The sequence below is a fragment of the Chroicocephalus ridibundus genome, chromosome 15 (genome assembly GCF_963924245.1).
Source record: "Chroicocephalus ridibundus chromosome 15, bChrRid1.1, whole genome shotgun sequence".
In the NCBI taxonomy this organism is placed as follows: domain Eukaryota; kingdom Metazoa; phylum Chordata; class Aves; order Charadriiformes; family Laridae; genus Chroicocephalus; species Chroicocephalus ridibundus.
The window spans coordinates 5,479,623-5,488,427 of record NC_086298.1 but is presented as its reverse complement, the minus strand read 5'-3'; the positions used below and the strand labels follow the sequence as shown (position 1 = coordinate 5,488,427).

General features: G+C 45.0%; 1 long non-coding RNA gene across 1 annotated transcript; it reads right to left on the bottom strand.

Moving 5' to 3' along the window:
• Positions 1-1,589: 1,589 nt before the first annotated feature.
• On the bottom strand, positions 1,590-8,138 carry LOC134523671 (uncharacterized). The gene is made up of 3 exons (XR_010073378.1): positions 8,077-8,138; positions 5,316-5,417; positions 1,590-2,097 (listed from the first exon to the last, which is right to left on the bottom strand). It is a non-coding gene; the product is annotated as an uncharacterized LOC134523671 (long non-coding RNA).
• Between the last annotated feature and the right edge of the window lie 667 nt (positions 8,139-8,805).

The following is an 8,805-nucleotide window of genomic DNA, read 5'->3' as shown; positions in this document are numbered from 1 at the left end:
TTCTTTATATGCAGAATAACAGCAACAAGATGTCACGGGGACTATACCTAAACTGCTGGGCTCTCCCTACGAGTGTCCTGCTAGCTGGTCCATGGAGATGTTGGGCCACTAGGAAACAGGAGGAGTGCATGATTTTGGTGGAAAGTAGGCCACCTAAGCATCAAAGTGATGCCGGATGGGGGCTATCAAATGTGTGTTATTACTGTGTATAAATGAATAGGAAGCAAGTGGCTTTGGAAATTTATTTTCTGTGGCTTAAGCCTTCAATCGACCCATCATTCACTCGACAGCTGGCAGAAGAGGAAAAAAAAATCCACTCTTTTATGACAGATCGAAGACTTTATGACAAAAAGGAAGCCAAATTTCTGCTCTTTGCTACACAGAGACAAATAGTGTACAAATAACCCTCATGTCAATTTGGTCACCTCGATCTCATACCCATGTAAATGAGAACAAAACATGTGGCTGCTGAACTCCTCAGTGCTGTCTCTGTTAGCTTTATATCACCATTCAGATCTCCCTGCATTGCCATTCTGTCTCCAATTCCTTTTCTCAGCAGAATGGTTAGCTGCCTCTTGAACTAATTCACTTTATTTGCTTCAGTGGTTGTACCTGGCATCCTCTCCCATATCTTCACTCGGGCTTTCCTCTAATTCTCCCTTCTCTCCGACTTTCTCAGAATATGTTCTCCGTGGTATTAAGGATGGATTTACTTTTGAGCAGGGAAAACTACAAAGTCATGAAAATCCTTTACAGTGCTAATTAGAATTGAGTAACGTACGCAGACAAAGACAGCTTTACCTATACCAGTAAATGGAGGATCTGGGAATCTGACTGCCTTTTGTTTCACTACTCAGTGGAGAACTACGAAACTGTTCTATTTAATTATGACCAGGGACAACGTAAGCAACGAACAACCCGCACAGCACAGTGCTGAGGGCAAGCTGAGTACAAACAGAGGATTTGGGGATCAGCCAGTCCTCATGGCTTATTGTGCCTCAGGGTTTTTTTTCTTTGACTTCAGATGAGCCACTTACATTTCTCTGCCTCTGCTTCTTTGCGTGTGACAGGCAGGAAAAATGTGTATGTGCCTTGTGTGGTAAATGGTATGAAGTGTTTTAAATGGTGGCAGGTTTTATTAGAAATCTTGTCACTGGTGCCTACGTACAAGAATGAAGGATGTAAGAGAAGCGGGACAAAGCAGCAGAGACCCCTCAGAGGATCCCTTTCTTTCCCAAAGAATTCCCATGAGAGCTCATGCAAGGCAGTTTATTCTGTGCCTCAGTTTCCCGTCTTTCAAACGGGGACTACAGGCAGCGCTGCTTCTTCACCGTGTCCCTTTTTCCTTCTGGTTTCTTCCTTCTTTGGTGTATGTAGATCAAGACCAATGCTTTGACTGAACCCTGGAGCTTTGAAAATTAAATGCCCTGCCATCCAGTAAGTTGTTTTCTTCACCAATAAACAACTTTATCTGGTAATGGAAGAAAGCAGACAAGAATGTATCTGAAAGGAAGGGTGTTAATAGGTTAAAATGAATCCTCCCACCTTTGCAGAAGTGAATGCACATTTATCTGAATTGCTTGATTGGAGTTGGTTATGTAAATGAATTGTTAATATCTACACACGCTTTATTCTGTTACAATGAAGTCACAAATCAAATTAGGACAAAGATTTCTCTTTAATTTCTGTGCTTTTCTTCTTTTTTTCAATTACTGCACTTTATATAATTCTTCATCTCGATCTGACAGCTTATTAACATGCTTGAAACCCACAAATTAGCTTTTTTTAAAGCCCACAATGGGAAGAAATGCAAACAGTCCATCAATATATTTATTTCCTCTCTATTTCTATGATCTAGTGACAGATATTTAAACCTTAGCCTCAAGTCTCTCCCCAGTCAACTTTTGGGCAAATCCATCTCCTTTCTTTACAAAGCTGAGTGCTAACAAAGTCACACACGGGGGGCAAACTCATTACCCCGGCTGGGTTCTGTCAGCTTAAAGCAGATGCAGACATTTAAATAGATGGTGGAGAGGACCGGTGAGCACGGCTCCTGCCAACACCATGGGAAACAGGTATTCCCCTCTCCCGACCTGCCTGTATACAAAAAGTTAAAGAAAATAGTGAGAAAAAAAAAGGCCTGTGTTTGCAGCAGATATTAGCCATGCTTTCCAAAGACCAAAGCGACCGCAGAGAGTTCAAATGGGGAGATGTTGTGTGAGTGACTTCAGTGTACCCTATGGAATGGATAACAACTCGAAGAATAATTTAGATGTAGAAGGCATGCTGAGAAACACAATTTCCATTGCAGCAAATCTGGGGGGAAAGAAATCAGTGTGATGCTGTTTGTTCCCTAACTGCAGAAAGGCTTTCACAGGGGATAGCATCAATTGCCTGTGCAGTGATCTTGTACGCTTTTGAAACGAGAACCTGCTCTCTTTATGGAAGGGGATGTCGCAGTCGGACAAAGGACCTCAGCAGATTAGATTGGACTTCTTCCCGACTCGAAGTCTCTTTTATTTACTTGCTGATAAATTCTTCTTCCAACACAGCAGACCTCACTTTTTTCCCTATTCTCTTACTATCTCCATAGGCATTTTCATTTGGACTTCTGTGGAATACATTTTGGGAATCCAGCTGATTCTTTAGTCAGGTGAAATCAAGTATGCAAGAGAACTCGAAAAATAACTAGAATAAGAAAACTCAAGGTGGATTATTTGTGACCATGTCATAAAGTTTGTTTTTCTAACTGCTTTGAATTCTCGGAAAAAAAAGGATGCTCTATAATCCCCTCACTGTTATAATGAAGTTTTTGTTCTCTAGAATGAGAAAGGCTATGAAGAAGAGGCAAATGTGTGGTTTCCTCTGTGAGGGGAGCATTTTGATCCAATTCAGAGAGCCTAAGTTCCCTCCAAGACCCAATGTGTTGTGGTGCCTGTGGCCTGGCTTGTAGCCCCCAAAGCGAGTAGCCAAGGCAACTCTGCTGGTCTCTGCAAGTGGCCAGGGATCTGGATCAGGGCGAGTTTTCAAAAGGATATCAGCTCTTGTACTTCATTGTTTAAGCTACTTGAGAGATGAGAAGAGCCTCCTGAAATGTAGGTTCTCGCTCATTTACCTACTCTAATTATTCTCGCATTTTTTCTCAGAAGCACATGATGGCTGTTTTCGACAGAGGCAAAAAGCTAGACCGAATAGGTGAGAATCCAGCGGTTCCTGTGTTCTCGTCCGCTAGTTTCCCCCAGTTACTTAGGCTGCCCTTCCCAGCCATCACACTAGGGTCAGTCCTCAGTAATTCGACATCTCCTTTTCCTGATGGAGCCGAAATGCTGTTTGCCCATTTCCACGGTAAATCAGCATTGTTTGATGCAAAAAGTATTTTACTGAGAACTGCCTGAACTACTATCTATTTCTAATTGTCTCTCAAATGTCACTCCAAGTGAGACCCACCCAGCTGTATCTCTGACATCACTTTTGCGTGTTTCTTTGCAGGGCATAAAGGACATAGATCCTGTGTCTTTTAGTGTGTCTTCATCGGACAACTGGCTCTTATCCATAATGCAAAGTTATGAACAAATTAATACATGACCGTGCATCCAGCAAAGGACCCTCACCACTGACAGGTCCCAGGCTGTGTGCATGGCCAGGAGGCCAACGGCCGTGCACGGGCAGCACAACTCACATCTGGTCACGTTCCTTCGTTGCCTTTCTTTGCATGCTGCTTGAGCAAGAGCTTTGGGGTAATGTTTGGTTCCTCTACAAAAACACCACAGGGGAAAAAGGACATCGCCCTCTTTCAACAGTGAGTTTTTTACTTCACGTATTGACTTGCCCCCTTGAAATTTGCACTCATGTCTACTTTGTGGGTTGTCGTGGTTTTTAGCGGCAGGATTGTCTGAATTTCTGCTATCTTTGACTCTGGCCGTGGGGTTTGAGTATCAATATCAGATGTCACATAATACTCACTCCTGCACTGATATTTAACTGTAAACCACCCCTGCAACGCATTCAGGAAACCCAACAACAAAATCACGTACGAATGAAAGTAACATTCACTTTCCAAACAGCCCGAAGGTTTCTCATCCCCTAATTCTGTTACTGTCACTTTGGCATAATCATCAAAGGCCAAAGTAAACTTTCCCCAGGTAAAACCAAGAGTGTAATTAGTAAAAGACTCCATCACAAGATGCCCAAGATATGCAGGTAGAACCGTTATCCAAGCTGAAGGCAAATCCACACCAACATAGCACGCTTAGACCATCGCATCCAAACACAGAGAATAAATAAACCACGCAAAATATTTGACCAGTTAATCCCCATTGCGTCAATTAATTTCATACAAAACTCTCTAAGGACACGATACAAGATTTCATGTAAGAATGACATAATGTGAACAGTCTGTTCTCCCTGAAAAAGTTGGAATTCAGACTATTCAGGCAATCTATCAGAGCTCTGCTTGTGCCCCACGTTGGGCGCCAATAAATCTGTCGTGATTTTGGCCAAATTGGCCAATGGCAGGCGACAGATGCTCCCCCCCAGCCTCTGGTGCATGGGGAGGAGGCGGAGAGATAAAGAGATTTATGAGTTTAGAAGAAACTAAACTACTTTAATGAAATATTAATAATAAGATAAAAAGGAAAATAATGAAATAGATACAGTATAGACAAAACTGTATTAAGCTCCCAGGATGATGTCACCGGCAGGCACTGGGGAAGTCCCAGGCTGGACTCAGCGACGGGTGGGAACCGGGCTCCAGAGTTGGAGTCAGGAACACACGGATCGGGATCAAAGGCAGATGAACAGACTTTCCTGTTCCTGTCCTCCTCGGACGTCAGCCATTGAAGGAAAAGAGCTGACCCTTTGATCCCTCAGCTTTTGTACTGCGCATGGGGCAGATGGGATAGAATATCCCCGTTGGTCAATTTTTGGTCCCCTGTCCTGTCCGCTCCTCCCCGCCGGTGGGACCCCTCTATGCCTCTACGCTTACAACCCTCCAACGGGGCAAATAACGAAATTAGCTGACGTTGGTTGTTATAGCAGTAAGTATAAGCAAGAGCCTCTGTGCATACCATGCCTTAGCACAAACTGTCTTATCGCTCTGAATGAACCATTTTAGACACAACGTGCTGTTAATTTCAGAGAGTTAGAAGAGGCCTAACTAAGAAGTAAAAATTACTGAACAGAAAGTTGGTTCTGTTTTACCTCAAACCAGGACATGGGTGAAAGGAAACAAGTCTGTCCTCACGGCTACCTTTGCACAGTATTTGCTTCGTGTGCATGGACAGGGTTTTTTAGGATTACAGAATCGGTTTTGTTACCTGTGTCCAGTTTAGAAAGGCCATTAGGGTTGTGGTGAGAGAAGTCTTCGGAGAGCAGACCCGTGTTTGGCTCACCTTGTTGTTTTGTACTGCTGCGAGATCCTGGAACAATTGGCACAATTAGACATGCAGTACTATTAGAGCAGCAATACCTAGTCACAATGGAGCAATTAAGACAATTACTGTACGTTTTATGTAACAGGACAAATGGATCTCACTCTTAAAGTCTTTGAAAGTCTCCTATAAAAGCTCTAATAATGCATTAATATATTAATCCTCCTAATCCTGTCAAACTACCCAAGTATTTCCGTGAAGGGGTTGACAGGAGATCTCAATACTAAAAGGAATAGCAGCAACCACTTGTTAACAATTTTTTAACAATTTGCCTATGTCAGGTGTTGCGAATCACTTTGATTTAGTGGATGAAGGGTGGGATAAAGGAGCAGAGAAATTTTGGAAAAGCTTCTCTTGACCTCTGACTTCGAGAAGGTTCCCTTGACTTGTGCACACCAATGTTCCTGCTGAATCCAGCAAAAGTATGACAGTTTCTCCTGATCCCCAAAATTAAAAGGAGAGGACTGTGGCCAGGAGTAAGCTAGTGGGTTTGAAGGTGCAGAACCCACCAAGCCAAGGAGCAATCCCCGCTAATGGCTCTCCCCGCAGCCCCCTGCGTGGTCACCTCCCAAGCCAGCCCCTGCCTCTTGTCACAGACGCAACCTGCCACACCTGCAGTGCACACACTTTGGGGACCTGAACTGACACCGAACATTGAGAAAAGAGCCAAATATATTTAAAAAAAAAAAAGAAACTAAAATAGAACTAAATATAAATTGAAAAAAAAAATATTTTGAAATATTTTGTAAAATATAGGTACTGCTAGCACCCTGGCAGTGTCGTGGAGAAAGGAGGAGAGAAATAAAAGAAAACAGTGTTTCTATTTACCTATGCTTAGATCAGATCTAAGAGACTTCTCTGATTCTCCATTATCCAGCTGGCAAGCCATTTGCAATACCCACTTTATCATGTGCTATGTCTCCTGCTCTTAGGCGAAGCCCATATACTTAGATTGCCGTCAGGGGAGAGGATGTTCATTTGGATATACAAATTTTGGGTTGGTTTTTTATTTATTTTTTTTTTTAATAATCTGCCTGATATTTGGTTCCAACAGCAGTCTCTCCTCCCTGGATATCTTTGATTCCCAACATACCTTCAAATTAGTTTTAACCCTCCACCCACCAGACTACCGGCTGTCTCAATGCTTTAGTAACTCCTTAACGAGTTGTTAACCTATTGTAAGATAACATCCTCTTTTCTGCCTGGCATGGCAATGCTGAAATCTCAGCGTGAAGCCTTTTTCACATAGCCAAGCTTGCATTTCATAGCAACCAAAAATTGACAATCACATTTATACGATAATATACATCACACTGATACAAGTAGCTCATTAATAGCTCTTAATTGAGACTGGACTCAATGGCTAAGCCACCACTTTGAGAAGATAATGGGTGTGAGGTGAGTGACCCCCACTCAGTCTTTGAAGGATTTCATAGTACCTGGATTTTCAGAACAGCCTGGGGAAATTAGAGCCACAACAGCTATTGTATTTCACTGAGAATGGGATACTTAGTCTGGCTTAGAAAAATAAGATTCCCAACTTTAATCTTCCTGTATTTTAGATCTTGATGTGAAAGCCAAGGCTAATTCTTCTTTTCCTAATTTAGAGGTTCATGGATCCCTTAAGGTCTGTGAATTACGTAGGTGCTAGTTTAGTAAAGTACTGTCTGAAAACCTGGGACATGTGTAAGCAAGGACCGTTCTTCTGCATTAGCCCAACAGTACGGGGCAAAAGAGAAGGTTTGGAACCCAGCCCCTCGCTACAGCTGAGCCCCTGGTTAGACAGAGGGCCCCTCTATTTTGGAAGACATCGTTGTGGAAAACGCAGCCCTGATCCTCACCTGTACAGATTTACGCTGATTTGCAACAAATGAGTGAGTATCTGTCTGTCTGTGCCTAAATATTTGAGAGATTTACAGGCAGCAGCTAGAGAATGACAACAGAGGGGAGAGGTTATGCCCCTTTTTCCTGTGAAAGTTTTTGAAGGGAAGTTTTCTGAACGAAAACAAGTTTACGCTGAAAGGATGAAGATGTGAAATTGTCTCTAATGTAAAGGAGGGCGAGAGCGCAGGGCTGTGGGGGGGTGCAGAGCCTGCCCATGTGAGGGGAGCCTAGAAAATCAGCAAGGCCAAGTGCTGCTTATGATCCTGAGATGAGTGAGGATTACCCTGCTTTGAGCGAGCCATGTGGGGTTCTATGGCCTCACACGGCACCAAAGAACCCCGTGCTGCTCTCTCAGGCTGCCCAATATCCCAGGTGTTTCCCATTCCAGTTCGCTGCCCAGAGATGAGAAACAGCATCGCAGGGAGGACATAAACCACATGGGAATTTATATCACACAGCCACGAGAACAAACCCAGCAACGTGGTGACCAGCGACTATCCACCTAATGCTATAAACACACACAACGAATCCGTTTTCACAAGCTCCGGCTGGACTCTCCCGTTCCCTCAACCCTCCCAGCCCCACGTCGGGCGCCAAAAAAGGGCCGTCGCGGTTTGGCCTCAGCCGGCACCAAGGAACCGCGTGCTGCTCCCCCGGGCTTCCCAGTACGGGAAGAATCGGCCGAAAAAAAGGGCAAAACTCGCGGGTTGAGACAAAGGCAGTTGAACAGAACAAGAAAACAACGACAGAGGAATAAACAAACCCGGCTCCGGAACCGCCGCTCACCCACCGGACCCGGGACGCCCCCGCCCGCTCCAAGCGGCGACTTCCTGCCCCCGCCCCCGGCAGCTCCGGGCGGGAAACGGCTCCCGCGGGATGGGATCCCGGTGTCCCTGCCGGAGCCTGGGCGGGGTTAACCCTGTCCCCGCCGGACACAGGACACCATGCCAGGAGACTGTCATGCCAGGCTGGCGTTGGGGAGGGCTGGGGCCGGGAAGGGGACTTGGCAGCCTGATGTCCCCAGCGCGGTGATCTCCAGGAGGAGAGCAGCGGCGCCCCAGCAAATGACGGCCAGCCGTCTACCCATGAGCGTTTCATTAAGGTAAAAACCCGGTTCCCCAAAGGGTGCCATTTGGCAATAAGGTCGCAGCATGGGTCTCTGAATAGCGATGTGCAGTCCGGGGGGTGAGCCAGCGGGGACGCCACAGGGGCTGGGGAGCTGGAGTTGGTGGTTCAGGGCTGACAGATCCCTCCCCGTCAGCAGCAGGTTGTAACGCCCGGGCCAGCCAACCTTTGGCATACACCGAAAACACGTTTATGCCGCTTAATTAAGTAACACGCTGCGGGTGGGCTGGTGACCTCAACTCCTCATTCTGATAGCAGAATATGTTTACAAAAATTAAGGTTATCGATTGCAGCGATTCTTTTCAATCGGCCTATTAATGCTCGTTTTATGTAACAGGACAAATAGATCACAGTGTAAAGTCTTTGA